Below are 16,368 nucleotides of genomic sequence, written 5' to 3'. Positions count from 1 at the left end.
TGCAGGTGAATGGCAGGCTGAAAACAGCATGGCCACTGAGTAGTGGTTGCTAAGAGGGGGAAGCTCAGTGTGAGAGATGTAACCAAGCATTAGTAGGCAATCCTATGCAAATGAGGATAAGGATAGTGAATCCCAATTTTCCCCGGCATGTGAGCCATGTCCCTAGAGTGTAAGTGTCAGAGTAGGGGAGTAGTAGAGTAGGAGATAGGTGACATCATGAGGGGGTATGTCTGAAAGACTGTAAGCTTATTGGAGCACAGAGGCTTGTGTTTGCCCTGAGTTGCTCTGGATTGCAAGAGGTGTGTCTACAGTTGTTCTAGCTGAAAACAAGAAACCAAAGGTGTACGCCGTGGATATATCTGAAATTTATTGCAAACGGGCACATAGAGTGTGCGTGCATGTGCGCGTGTTTGCGCTTGTTTGCACGGTACTGCCCTGGGCGGAAACAGAAAGGGAAAAGGAAAGAAAATAAGTAGTACGAAGTTAACCAAGGAGAACTAGCAGAGCTGCCAGGTGAAATATATCAGAATCAGCCAATTACACAGGCAGTAGACTAGCCCAGCCCAGCCCAGCACTTTAAACTCTGCAAACAGCAGTCTACCCTGTTTTTTCCCAAGAACTCTGCAAAACTGCAGTATACAAAGAGTGAAAACTTAAAAAGCTTAAGTCAGACAAAATGTTAGGGGCTGCTGTTGCTATCATAAACCAACATGTGCAAGATGTTGAGGGTGGTGATGTTGTGAATGCTGCTGAGCAACCCACAGTGAGGAGACAGAGAAGAGTGTACAGACCCAGGGTAACCTACCAGGGGCTACATGAGCTGGAGATAGTGGAGCGCTATAGAGTGGACAGAGACCTCCTGCAGCGAATTGTTGAGCTGTGCCGGCCACACCTCACACACAGAACTAACAGAGGGGAACCCATCCCAGTGGATACTAAGGTATGTGTTGGCCTATGAATACTAGCTACAGGTACCTCCCAGAGACCAACTGGTGATATGATGGGGGGTTCACAGGCATCAGCATCCAGGGTACTGCACCAGTTCCTGGATGCCATGTCAGCACATGTCGGTGACCACGTATATTTCCCCAATTCCTGTGAGGCATTGGTCAGCAATATGCATCTTTCCACCAAATAGCAGAATACCCTGAGGTAGTGGGTGCAATAGACTACATGCACATACACATCAAAGCACCACCCGGTGAGCAGGGTAGAGTCTACATCAACCACAAGGGCTTCCCTTCCATCAACTGCCAGGTTGTGTGCGATGCCCAGGGCATAATAATGAATGTGTGTGCTGGCTGCCCTGGAAGCTATCACGATTCCCACATCTGGCATCTGACTCAGCTGTACCAGAGATTTGCCAATGGGGACATCCCTGATGGTCACCTAGTGGGGGATGCTGGATACGCACTGGAGCCGTGGCTGATGACACCCATCAGAAATGCACACACACCTGAACAAGAACTCCATAATGAGGCACACGCACAAACAAGAAACATTATTAAGCGTGTGTTTGGGATGCTGAAGTCACAGTTCCGGTGCCTGGACACATCTGGTGGAGCCTTGCAGTACTCACCAACTACATGTACCCAAATTGTCATGGTATGTGCCATGCTACACAATATGATCCTGTGAAACAGCTACAGCAGGAACAGCATGGGCAGGGCCAAACAGCCCACAGGTAAGACTGGCCTGCTCAAGCTGGAACAACTGCTGCCCATGGCCAGGTGGGACCCTGCTGTATCTTTCGACGTACAACGAGGGCTATGTTTAGCAAAGTTTGTGGATGACTGCAAAAAAGTTGTCATAATCGATGTTTGGGACAACAGAGACATCCTTAAAAAAGGGTGTCAGTCAGATAGATGTGGTGTCAAAATTATGGCCTCGAGCTATAGTCATACAAATACCACATAGGTGCCAACACCCTAAATATGGAGGTGATAATAAGGGATCTGTGGACACATGTGGATAATCATCTCTACTTCTAGAAACACATTCACAAAGTGGTTAGAAAATCATGCTATGTGTTCCACAAACTGCCAAGGTCTTTGCATGTAGGTCAAAGGATTTTCCCCTCTACTCATCAGTCATCAGACCCGTCAGAGAGTACTACAACACACTTGCGATGAATCTGACTAGGCACCTTCAGCAGCTGGAAAGACCACTGAAGTACCTCAACAAAAGAATTACTGTCCTCAAACAGTTGCCTCATGCAGCAAGACTGAATTTAACTCAATCTGTACTCTGTTGCATACTGTCTACTCAGGAGATCTCTGCCCAACAGACAGGTATGTCCAATGCAGAACTGATGTACATGCCTATCTGAAGTAAACCCAAGCTCACTGTACCACATGCTCTAGGGATATCATCATCACAACATTAAATAGAACATGTTGGAGGGATACATTACTAACTCACAGACTTCCTTTGCTTTGGAACAGGCTCCCAACCAACATTAAGCCGAGACCCTCACTGACACTCTTCCAGAGGAGCCTTGATGAATGTATGTGAAACTGAACTGTCACACCATGGATCACTTCATCAGGTCTAATACACAGAGGCCTAGGGAACTAACTCCATGGGTGGTGATAGCTGCACACTCTGGCCATACTAATATATGCCTTCAGGCAGATAGCCTATTACCTACCTATGTACCTATATATATATATGTAGGGGCAACACAGTATAATAAGCCAAAGATGGATGGGCAGAGATGTGTGTAAGAGGGTGACCATGACAGGGAGCCATCCAGGACTGTCCCACCCCACACATCCCAATGGCATGAAAGACATGAGGTGCACATCTGTCCCACTGTCACAACCCAACTAGCATTACAACCAGTGTGTAAATACTGTAATAAGCCCCTTTATCAGACATGTACCTGTACTGTTCAAATGTGCAAGATGTTGAGGGTGGTGATGTTGTGAATGCTGCTGAGCAACCCACAGTGAGGAGACAGAGAAGAGTGTACAGACCCAGGGTAACCTACCAGGGGCTACATGAGCTGGAGATAGTGGAGCGCTATAGAGTGGACAGAGACCTCCTGCAGCGAATTGTTGAGCTGTGCCGGCCACACCTCACACACAGAACTAACAGAGGGGAACCCATCCCAGTGGATACTAAGGTATGTGTTGGCCTATGAATACTAGCTACAGGTACCTCCCAGAGACCAGCTGGTGATATGATGGGGGGTTCACAGGCATCAGCATCCAGGGTACTGCACCAGTTCCTGGATGCCATGTCAGCACATGTCGGTGACCACGTATATTTCCCCAATTCCTGTGAGGCATTGGTCAGCAATATGCATCTTTCCACCAAATAGCAGAATACCCTGAGGTAGTGGGTGCAATAGACTACATGCACATACACATCAAAGCACCACCCAGTGAGCAGGGTAGAGTCTACATCAACCACAAGGGCTTCCCTTCCATCAACTGCCAGGTTGTGTGCGATGCCCAGGGCATAATAATGAATGTGTGTGCTGGCTGCCCTGGAAGCTATCACGATTCCCACATCTGGCATCTGACTCAGCTGTACCAGAGATTTGCCAATGGGGACATCCCTGATGGTCACCTAGTGGGGGATGCTGGATACGACTGGAGCCGTGGCTGATGACACCCATCAGAAATGCACACACACCTGAACAAGAACTCCATAATGAGGCACACGCACAAACAAGAAACATTATTAAGCGTGTGTTTGGGATGCTGAAGTCACAGTTCCGGTGCCTGGACACATCTGGTGGAGCCTTGCAGTACTCACCAACTACATGTACCCAAATTGTCATGGTATGTGCCATGCTACACAATATGATCCTGTGAAAACAGCTACAGCAGGAACAGCATGGGGCAGGGCCAAACAGCCCCCCACCATTGCCAAGGCCTGCATAGGCACAGCGTGACTCGGAGGAACAACCTGAGCCTGCCCCAGTAGGCAGAAGGAGGCGTGCCCAGTATGCTTTGGCCTTGGCAAAGAGGAAATGCATAGCACATACACTGACTCAGTAGGAACCCTGGAAATGACAGCTCTCTCTGACTCGCACATACAATAAAAGGGATGCCTAACTCGACACTACCTGTTTTCAAACATGTATAGGGAGCGTACTATGTGCATCCGACATAGGCAGCCTTGCAGCACCACCTGAGACATGATTGCCCTATTTTCAGCAATATAAAGCAGTGCTAAGGGCATTTTACCACTATTTAGTATATTTAAACACAATTGCGTGGAGCTGTGTATTGCGCTAACTAGCGCAACGTCGGGCAATGTTGAGCAATGTTGGGCAATGTTGGGCAAGGTTGGGCAAAGTTGAGCAAAGTCAGGTAAACACGCTCACACCTGCTTTACTGTTCCTTAAGCAGTCTGGTCTGCCCAGCAGGAAAATAAAAAGCAGTGACAGGGCTCGAACGCAGGATACTGTGCACTATAGTCACAGTACTGAACCACTAAGCCATGACAGCATTTCACTGGTATAGACACAGTAGGACAATTGTAGACTAACACAAACACAAACAAATGCTGTACCATGCCCTCTAAAGAGGCATATGAGTAACTTCCCCCCAGGCCTATGCAGATAGATAACAGCAGGCCAGGCAGTGTGATGTGGGTTGGGTAGGCTATGAAATCACAAACTAATATACGTGAAATTGGAAGCTAAGATCTGTAGTACAGTAGTATGCCTCAAGCCAGTACGATAGGCAACAGTTCAGACTGAAATGGAGTACCTGACATAGCAGTGCAGGCCTAGCAAATGTGTATAAGTGTTAGGTGAACCCCTCATCCTATGTACACCCACAGTAACAATCAGGTGTGCCCCCCGGTAGAAATGTACAACTAATAGCTGTTCCCCCTCTATGTAGAAATGTTGATAAGTCTATGCAAAGTGACTCATGGAAGCCCTGCAGGCACAGTGTGCTTCCAGTCGATGTACAACACAAAGGTGAGCCCTGAAGTAAAAACCAACTTGATTTTTCACACACATATATTACATATGTCCATACTGGGCATGCTCACACACTTTAACAAATTTATCAAATTTCAGTTAGCAACATACTGAAAGGTCATACTAGGCATGCTCACACACTTAAATAAACAAAGCAAATGTCAGTCAACAACATACTGAAAGGTCATACTGGGCATGCTCACACACTTAGGCCATGTCTGAGTACAGCAGTGGGCCACACATATCTGGCAGTTGCAGTTCTTATCCCAGAAACTTGTCACTATTCACCAATCCTGCCTTGCGCATACAGTTATATGAAAACAGACCCATATAATATATTGGACTCCTGTCATAATCAAACTATGTACTACAAGTACTTAAGTTGTTCAAAGAAAGTGAAAATTCAAAGAAGATCAATAAATCTCCGATCAGTATCATCAATAAACAATGAGCACTCCTAACATTATCCAATCCATGTTCTGGCAAAAATATTGTCAAAGAGTCCATAGAGAACCATGAAGCTTTCTTTCGCTATGTCATAAATATCAGTGTAAACTCATATATGTTTTGAGTCAGTGAAACTGTAAATGAATACATGTACATGACTGACATTGCCAACATCTTGTCAGACAGGTTCATACATATTTACCCCCCTCTCACTGACAAAAGGGCCCATTATCACACCTGGAGATTGTGAAAACCCAGAAATCACATACACAATGGTTAGACAGCTCTTTCCAAACCTAAAAACACGGCGTCTATGGGATGACATGGTTTCCCTAGCTGTGTCATATGTGAACTCCAAAACAAACAGACCCTGCACCTGAACAGTCTGTTGAGACTCACCCTCTGTACAGGATATGAAACTGTTGAATGGGTTACAGCAACGTTTGGCACACTCCACAAGTGTTGGTGCACAACAGACCATGGGAACTATTGTCTTATAAGCCTATTAAGCCTGATCTGCAAGGCCATGGAGTCCATCATGATGGAACTCATAAACAGAGCTATTGGGAGCCTACAAACACCCAACCCTACCCATTTTGGTTTGGTCAGGGGCAGATCATGGTTCCCGAACCTGCTAGACTGTTTTCAAGGCAGTCACCCAAGACATACATCAATTAAATGAGCTACACACGTCCCACATAGACCTTGAAAAGCCCTTTTCCAACATCCCAGACACATGTCGTATCCACAAAATCAACAACTTGTGCATAAATATGTATGTCATCTGATGAATTGCCAACTGGGGCACAGATAGATCCCACAAGGTAAGAACTGTGGTCTTCTGCTCAAGCTGGCAACAACTGCTGTCCTCCATGGCTCAGTGTTGGGACCCCTCCTGTCTAGTGTATACTTTTCAGAAAAACAGTCAAACACACGAGGGCTATGTTTAGCAAAGTTTGTGGATGACTGCAAAAAAGTTGTCATAATCGATGTTTGGGACAACAGAGACATCCTTAAAAAGGGTCTCAGTCAGACAGATGTGGTGTCAAAATTATGGCCTCGAGCTACAGTCATACAAATACCACATAGGTGCCAACACCCTAAATATGGAGGTAATAATAAGGGATCTATGGACACATGTGGATAGTCATCTCTACTTCCAGAAACACATTCACAAAGTGGTTAGAAAATCATTCTATGTGTTCCCACAAACTGCCAAGGTCTTTGCATGTAGGTCAAAGGAGGTTCCCTCTACTCATCAGTCATCAGACCCGTCAGAGAGTACCACAACACACTTGCGATGAATCTGACTAGGCACCTTCAGCAGCTGGAAAGACCACTGAAGTACCTCAACAAGAGGATTACTGGCCTCAAACAGTTGCCCTATGCAACAAGACTGAATTTTACTCAATCTGTACACTGTTGCATACTGTCTACTCAGGAGATCTCTGCCCAACAGATAGGTGTATGTCCAATGCAGAACTGATGTACATGCGCTATCTGAAGTAAACCCAAGCTCACTGTACCACATGCTCTAGGGATATCATCATCACAACATTAAATAGAACATGTTGGAGGGATACATTACTAACTCACAGACTTCCTTTGCTTTGGAACAGGCTCCCAACCAACATTAAGCCGAGACCCTCACTGACACTCTTCCAGAGGAGCCTTGATGAATGTATGTGAAACTGAACTGTCACACCATGGATCACTTCATCAGGTCTAATACACAGAGGCCTAGGGAACTAACTCCATGGGTGGTGATAGCTGCACACTCTGGCCATACTAATATATGCCTTCAGGCAGATAGTCTATTACCTACCTATGTACCTATATATATATGTAGGGGCAACACAGTATAATAAGCCAAAGATGGATGGGCAGAGATGTGTGTAAGAGGGTGACCATGACAGGGAGCCATCCAGGACTGTCCCACCCCGCACACATCCCAATGGCATGAAAGACATGAGGTGCACATCTGTCCCACTGTACATAACAGCCACCAGTATCTGTAAGCATTACAGCGTATGTGGTCCATGTGCCTGCTGTACAACATGACTGTACAATGAAGTACACATCTACAATCTGTAGACATGTACCTGTCACATAGGTTCATAGGTATGTAGTAGACTATCTCCACGAAGGCATATATCAGCCTATGCAAGTTGTGCAGCTTTCACCACACCATTGGGTAGGCTCCCAAGGCCTAGTTCTAATAGTTAGTACCCTAAGCCCCTTTCTAGTGGGGCTGCTGATGTGATGCCTGGCATGAATTGTCTGTTTCCCATCCACTCATCAAGGTTCTAATTGCAGATTGTCAGTGAGGGGTTCTGTGTGATGTACATTGGGACTCTGTTCCACTGTAAGGCAAGTGTCTGGGATGGTACTCTATCCCACCAGCATGTTGTATTCATTGTTGTGATAAGGTTCATATCCCTGGAATGTGTAGGGTGACTCAATGTTGTTATCTGTAGATGGAGCATGTTCAACAGTTATGTGCTGGACATGGCTTTGTATGTTAGGCAGAGTGTGCCTCTGAGTAGGCGGTACGCAACGAAGAGCAGATTTAGTTTTACCAGTTGTGTTGCATGACACAACTGTTTGAGGCCAGTAATCCTCTTGGTGAGGTACCTACGTGGTCTCTACAGCTGCTGGATATGCTAAGTCGAGTACATCCAAAACGGTGCATTGTAGTCAATGATGAGTCTGATGATGTAAGAGTAGAGTGCCAACACTACCTCTTTGGATCCTGATGCAAACCCTTTGTTGATTAGGTAGTCCACATAGGATCTCCCAATCACTTTGGCAACATGGTTGTCAAAGGAAAGATGACTATCTACTTGTGTCCCCAGATCCCATATCACCTTGTCATTTTTAAGGGGATAACACCTATGTGGTAGTTTGTTGGTATTTTGTTTTCAACAAAGAGGATCACTATGCATTCCTCTGCAGTGAGCTTGAGGCCATGATTCTGACACCACACATCTGTCTCATAGAGTCACTTCTGGAGAATATATCTGTCATCCGGGGAATCTATTATGGCAAACACTTTACAGTTCCCAGCAAACTTAGTCAACCACAACCCTCCTGTGTTGGCATGTAAATTTGAGAAGTCTATACCAAACAGAAGGGACCCCAGGACTGAACCCTGGGGGACACCAGTCATTTCCGGTATAGAGTCTGACATGTAGCCAGCAACTCTTAATGTGTGGGATCTATCTGTGAGCCAGTTTGCAATCCATCTTGTGATGTATGGATTCATGGCCAGGTTGGTGAGTTCATCTATGTTAACTGACTGGGGAATGGTGTCAAAGGCCTTAGCGAGGTATAGGTAGGCTGTGGTGAGCTCATTTCAATCATCTGTAGCCTGGGTAACTGTCATAGAAATCCTCCCAGTTCAGGAGGCGTGGTCTGCATTTGACAAAGCCAAACTGGGTGTGCTCAACTGTGTGAAGGTTCCATTATGATTGGCTCGATTGCCTTGCAGAACACACTCATCAGGCTCATAGAGCATGAATGCCAAGGGGTTTTTGTGGCCCCACCCCTGTGGAGTGTGAAGAACATTGCTGTGCAACATTCTATGGGTACATATCCTGTAGAGAGCATGTAGAGAGAGGTGTAGGTATCCTTGATGAATATGGATACATCCTCACCCTATGTGCTATGATTCAGGTTCTGATGCTGGAAGGTATGGAATGAGTAGTATCCTGGTAGTGCTGGTGTGCTGTCTGGAGCCTTGAACTAGGTTTCTCTTACTGCACAGATATCAATATCCTCCATAATGAGAAGTGCCTCGAGTGTGTGCATCTGGAGGCTAAGACTTCTGGCAATGAGTAGCATTTAGCTCACTTTGTGGTTATTTGTGTTGGTTACGGGGTTTGGTTTGTCCTGCGTGACCGGTGTTCCACACCTGAAGTCAGCGATTCATTGGTCCCATCTGACCATAAGCTAATTACCCTACATATCCACATTCTGGACCCACACCCCCATTAAGGAAACCATGTTAAAAATGCCTCCAAAGCCAACTTCATGCTTCTTAAGACAGAAGTGCTGAACTGCAGGACTCCCATGCAGATGGACAATACAGTTATGACTACTGAATCCTTCCCAATTGCACTTTATAAGCACTTACATGACTGCATGCATCATGCTATCCCAAGCAGAACCAAGACGCTATCCTCCAAGAAAAGGAAGCCAATCTGGTGTTCCTCTGCCATAAACAAACTGCACAACAGAAGGAAGAAAATGTTGCAAAAGAGGGTAAAATCCCATGAGTGGAGGAGCTCCATGGTCAACATCAGTAAGAAGCTGTGATCCCTGATAAAATCCTCCAAAGCTAGTTATGAAAGAAAAATTGACACTGATTCTAAAGACAACCACAAAGCATTCTATAGCTATGTCAAGAATCTCAATGGCAACACTCAGATCTGCTCTGAGTTACAGCACAATGGCACTAAATATACAGACCCAACTGATATTGCCAACATCCTGGCAGATAGGATCAGTGCTAACTTTACCCCCCTCTCACCCATGAAAGAGCACATCTCTATAATGGAAGACTGCAAAGTTGCTGCCATCATGGCTGCACAGGTAAAAAACACTCTCCAAAGCCAGGAACACAGCATCCGTGGGACCAGATAACTTCCCAGGCTGTGTTCTACACAAACTACAGAACGAACAGGCACCATACCAATGTACCATGTTCAGTCATAGCCTCATCTCAGGCTTTGTGCCTGCTGAATGGCTCACAGTGATGGTTATCCCACTACACAAGGGTGGAGACACCACGGACCCCAGGAACTAGTGCGCCATTAGCCTGATGAGCCTGCTCTGCAAAGTCATGGAATGTATCATCATAAAACTTATAAAAAAAGACATCGGTAATCTCCAAACTCTGGACCACAACCATGTTGGGTTTGTAAAATGCAGATCATGTCTCCTAAACCTGATAGACATCATTGAAGCAGTCACCAGAACCATAGACAAGGGTAAGGTGGTTCACACAGCCTATGTAGATCTTGCCACGGCTTTCAACAGCATCCCCCACTCTGGAATTATAGATAAACCCACTAAACTAGGTATAGATTGCTATGTCACAAGATGGGTTGCCAACTGGCTCACTGACAGAACACACACTGTGAAAGTAGCAGACTCCAAGTACGACCAGTGACAAGTGCAGTACCACAGGGTTCAGTCCTGGGTCCTGTCTTGTTTGGTATCTACTTCCTTGAAGTAAACTTTAACATGGAAGGTCTGTGGCTAATGAAGTTTCCAGATGACTGCAAACTAGGAGCCATAATTGAAACTACTAAAGATGTGGACATCCTACAAAAGGGCCTCACTGAGACAGATGCCTGGTGTCAAAGCCATGGCCTCAAGCTCAATGCCAAAAAGTGCATTGTCATCCCCTTTGGTAAAAACTCTGTAGCCATGAACTACAACATAGGTGGTAGTATACTTAACACTGAAAGTGTGATAAGAGACCTTGGGTCACAGGTGAACAGTGGACACACCTGTGATAATCACATCCCCACAGTAGTCAGGAAATCCTTCTATGTGGCACTCCTCATCACAAAAGGTGTCTCATGCAGAATAGAAGAGGACATTGTTCCCCTCTACTCATCACTCACTAGATCCATAATAGGGTACAACGCCCCTTTTGCTATGTACCTCGCAAGACATCTACAACAACTGGAAAGCCTGCAGAAATACCTCACAAAGAGCATTAGTGGCCTGAAATACATGCCATACACAGACCGTCTCAAAATGCTCCAGCTGTACTCTCGCATATTGCCTACTCAGAGGTGATCTCTGCCTAACATACAAAGCTATGTCAAACACAGAGCTGTTGGACATGCTCCATGTAAAACACTCACAATCCTTCTGATCTTCGGCCCCAAAACCCAGAGTGAAATACAAAAGGAAGGGGTGTATCCATTTACCTTATGGATACCCACACCTTCAGGTTAGTGGCACAGCATGAGGCCTTGGAGACCATGCAAGTGCAACTAACATTGGGCAAAGCTGCTTATCAGATTGTAGCCTGCTACAGATCACCTACCTTGTCTCAGGAACCTCACTCAGTATTCCTGAGAACAGTGGAAAATATAAAGGTCCTACCAAACACCATTATATGAGGAGATTACAACTACCCAAACATTGACTGGGAGAATTACTCGTGTACAACGTCCTTTGCCCAATGCTTCCTAAAGTTTAAAAACTAAACTCCCTGGAACAGCTGGTCACCATGCCTACTAGAGGTGACAACATACTGGACCTGATCATCACCAACATGGGGTACCAGTGTTCCACAACAGAGATAAACCCCTCGCTGGTAATATCAGATCATAAAGTAATCACACTGGACATCCACATCCCCCCCCCCCCCAGTCAAGGAAGCCACTGTGAAGAAATTTTCAAAAGCAAACTGCACATTTCTCAAGACCAAAGTGGAAAGTTCCAAAGCCCCCTTGCTATAGGATAATGCTATATAATCTGCAGAATCATTTACAAGTGCATTTTATGAGCATCTACAGGGATGCATGGATCGAGACATCCCAAATAAAACCAAGATGCACTCCTCCAAAAATAAGAAACCAATCTGGTGGTCGTTGCCCATAAATAAGCTATACAACAGAAGGAGGAAATGAACACATGATGGAGCAAACTTCACAAAAGGAAAGGCATCACTGATCATTATTAGGAAGAAACAATGATCGCTCATAAAATAATCCAAGGACAGTTTTTAAAGACAAATAGCCAAGGAATGTAAGAATAACAACCACAAAGCCTTTGTTAGCTATACCAAACATTTAGGTGGCAATTCTCAAATATGCTGTCAGCTACTGCAAAATGGCAAAAAATTCACTGAACCAACTGACATTGCCCACATCCTGGCAGACAAGTTCAGTGCAAACTCCCCCCATCACCCCCAAAAGGGCCTGTGTCCATCCCAGAAGAATGCAGAGCCCCAGACTTCATGGACATGCAGGTAAAAACAGCCTTCTCCAAAGCGAAGAACACAGCATCAATGGGACTGGATGGTGTCCCAGGCTGTGTCTTACACCAGCCCCAAAAGGAACTACACCCTCACCTGCATTCACTGTCCAGACTCAACCTTACCACAGGCTATGTACCCAAAGAATGGCATACAGCAACAGCCATCCAGCTCTACAAAGGTGGCGCCACAACAGAACCTGGAAACTATTGCCCTATAGGCCTACTCAGTCTGGTCTGCTAAGCTATGGAGCAAATTATCATGGAACCCATAAACAGAGACATTGGGAACCTCCAGGCACTGGACTCTACCCAACTTGGCTTTGTTAAAGGCAGATCCTGCCTCCTAAACCTAGTTGACTTCTTTGAAACAGTTACCAAGGACACAGATGGAGGCGAAAGTAGACCACACAGCCCACCTGGACCTCACTAAGGCATTTGACACCATTCCCCACTCTGGCATCATGGACAAGCTTACCAGCTTGAACATTAACAGCTATGTCACATGATGGGTGGCCAACTGGCTCACAGATCAAAGACACATGTTCAGACTTGCGGGTACCATGTTCGACTCTAAACCTGTCATAAATGGCATCCCACAGGTCTTGGTCCTGGGACCCCACCTGTTCAGTAGATACTGCTCAGAGGTACAGGCAAGCATGGGAGGAGTATAGCTGAACAAGTTTGCAGATGACTGCTAACTATGGTCCATAATCAACTCTACGGCTGACACAGACATCCTCCAGAATGGTCTTACAGAGACAGATACCTGGTATCAAAACAATGCCCTAAAGTAGAATGCCAAAAAATGCATAGTCATCCCCTTTGGATAAAACAAACTGCACACAAATTGCCACATAGGTGGTAATCCAGTATGTACGGAGAATGTAATTATGGACCTGGGGACCCAGGTAGATAGTAAACTCTCCTTTGATGATCACATTGCCAAGTGTTTAGAAATTCCTTCTATGTAGCCCACCTAATGTAACCCACTTTGTCTAGTCTGATGATGTCACCATCCTACAAATATACCTGGGGAAAGAAGAACTCCCAGTAATGTGTATAGCATGTTTTGTAAATGTGAACTGCTATAGTATCATAAAGTAATTAGGTAGGGGTTTGAATCCTGCACTTAACAACTGTATGAGAGTGTGTGTGTTGTCTTCTTGGAGAGGAGCAACCTTTTTGGAGACTACTAAAACACCGTAAAAGTGGTATACTTATCTTTGTCAAGTCTGATGATGTCACCATCCTACAAATATACCTGTGGAAAGGAGATCTCCCAGTCATGTGTATAGTGTGCTGTGTTAATGCGTACTCCTGTAGTATCACCAAGTAGGTAGGGGTTAGAATCCTGCACTTGTCAACTTTATGAAAGTGTGTGCATCTCCTTGGAGAGGAGCAACCTTTTTGAAGACTACTGAAACACCTTAAAAGTGGTATACTCATATTTGTTAAGTCTGATGATGTCACCATCCTACAAATATACCTGTGGAATGAAAAACTCCCAGTAATGTGTATAGTGCATTGTGTTAATGCGTACTTCTCTAGTATCATAAAGTAGTTAGAGAGGGGTATGAATCCTGAACTTGCCAACTGTATGAGCGTGTGTGTGTCTCCGTGGACAGGAACAACCTTTTTGAAGACTACTGAAACACCTTAAAAGTGGTATACTCATCTTTGTCAAGTCTGATGATGTCACCATCCTACAAAGAGCTCTCAGTAATGTGCATAGCGTGTTGTATTAATGTGTATTCCTCTAGTATCATAAAGTAGTGGTAGGGGTTTGAATCCTGCACTTGCCAACTGTATGAGAGTGTGTGTATGTCTCCTTGGAGAGGAGCAACCTTTTTGAAGACTAGTGAAACACCTTAAAAGTGGTATACTCATCTTTGTCAAGTCTGATGATGTCACCATCCTACAAATATACCTGTGGAAAAGAGAACTCCCAGTAATGTATATAGCGCATCGTGTTAATGTGTACTGCTCTAATATCATAAAGTAGTTAGGTAGGGGTTTGAATCCTGCACTTGGTGACTGTGTGTGTGCTCGACACTGTGGGTCAATGTGATGAGGGTTTTGTTTTTACTACTATATGACATATCACAATGACAACAGTATGTGCATTACACATGTCAGGTAGCTGTGTGGCAAATACATCTACATACATGTGACCTCAATTATTTCATAGGTGGGAACCCTGCTTTCTCCATGAACACATCTGTTATATTTTCCAGAGTGTGCTGCCACTTTCCAGACCTTAGGTCACATCTGTATGCTTGTGACAAGCCTAGCCACTGCAGTGATCCCTGGCCTACATCATCCGTTTCACATACACTCATTACGGTTTCTATTGAATAGTGTGAGTGAGGGTTTATGCCTGAGGTATATTTGAAACCTGTTCAAAATCAGCTAAGTCTGTCAAAGATGGCTATTTATTATAGGTGTGCAACAACCTTTGTGGATATGCATGCAGACCCCTTATTGCTTATGTGATCCACAGAGGGATTTCCAAAACCCTTTGGAAATGTGATTATCAAAGGAGAGATGATGTAACACATGGCTCTATGTATACATCGGTACCTGTTCAACATTTTGGGGGCTACTACCTATGTGGTACTCTGGCGATACTATGATTTTTAAAAGTGGATGACTATGCTTTATTTGGCTTATAGCTTTACAGCATGGGTTTGACACCAGGTATCTGTCTGTATGATACCCTCTTGGAGGATGTGTGTGTCATCTGGAGAATGCATTATAGCCCACAGTATGCATTGCCAAATGTGGCCAGACATATCCCTACTGTGTTTGCTTGTACCTAAGAAAGCTATATGCCAAACAGGAGTGGTCCCAGGACTGAGTGCAGGTGAATACCACTGGTTACTGGCATAGAATAGTACTTGAAGACTGCAAATGTTACTGTGTGTCCTACATTTGTGTGTCAATTGTCAAGACATCATCTAACAATTGTTTATGGTCAGGCTGTTGAGGTTATGTATACTATCAGAATGCAAACCAATGACAGATAGTAACAGTATCACGTGTACTCAAGTTCCAAAATGTGTGTAGTACAATGCATACTGGCCACCAATAGAAACTATGGAGTGTTAACACTGTCTAATACAGGGCATGTCACCCTGCCCATGTGTCCAATATGCACGTACATGCAGACAGTGCACTTCAACCATGTTCACAAATGTACACCTGCAAATCTGTGCTGCACACATCCCACACTTACTGTCCACTCTCTAACACATGCTGACAAAACTTCACACATCAGCCAAGTGGCACATGGGCAGACAATACACAATTGGAGTAAACACTGGTGTAAACAATACTACATTAATAATTATAGCTTTAATGCATCATGCCTGCTCAGCTACACCTTCACAGATATCATTACACTTTACTGCTGACAACATGCTAACATTGCTATTCTGTTATAATGTCACCCTGTGCATCAGCACCATGTTAGCCTGTTCCTGCATCAATGTTACAGATGGCAGGAGGTGGCACAGGTTTCATCATATGCACAGGGTGTGTTGTTGGTTTGCCAGAGGCCTACATTGAGCCATACAATCGACATGTGTGTGTGAGTGTGTGTGTGAGGGCCAAGAGTACTGTTATGGGCCAATGTGGATGTAATGTGTGCAGGTATGTATTTTCCCTAGGTGTCTGGTTTTTGTGTGTGTCTGCATGCACACAGTTCTACCATGTGGCTGCCATATACTGGGATTTGTGGGACAGCTACAGACTGTACCTTTCAGGCTTTACAGATCACCGTCTCTGGCCATGGATACAGGACCTGTGACTGGCAGGGGTGCTACAGACAGTATCAGGTACTAATCCAGACTGGGTACTATCCTCAGAGGTTGACATATGTACACTGGATCCAGGTCCCTGCTGGGACTGGCCAGAGCCACATGCACGTGGTCTTCTAGGATGGTCTATGGTCAGCCCACCCCCAACATTGCTGG

This window comes from Protopterus annectens, chromosome 3.part1 (assembly GCF_019279795.1).
Source record: "Protopterus annectens isolate FY-2018-M chromosome 3.part1, PAN1.0, whole genome shotgun sequence".
NCBI classification, from domain to species: Eukaryota; Metazoa; Chordata; order Ceratodontiformes; family Protopteridae; genus Protopterus; species Protopterus annectens.
This window is presented reverse-complemented; position numbering follows the sequence as displayed.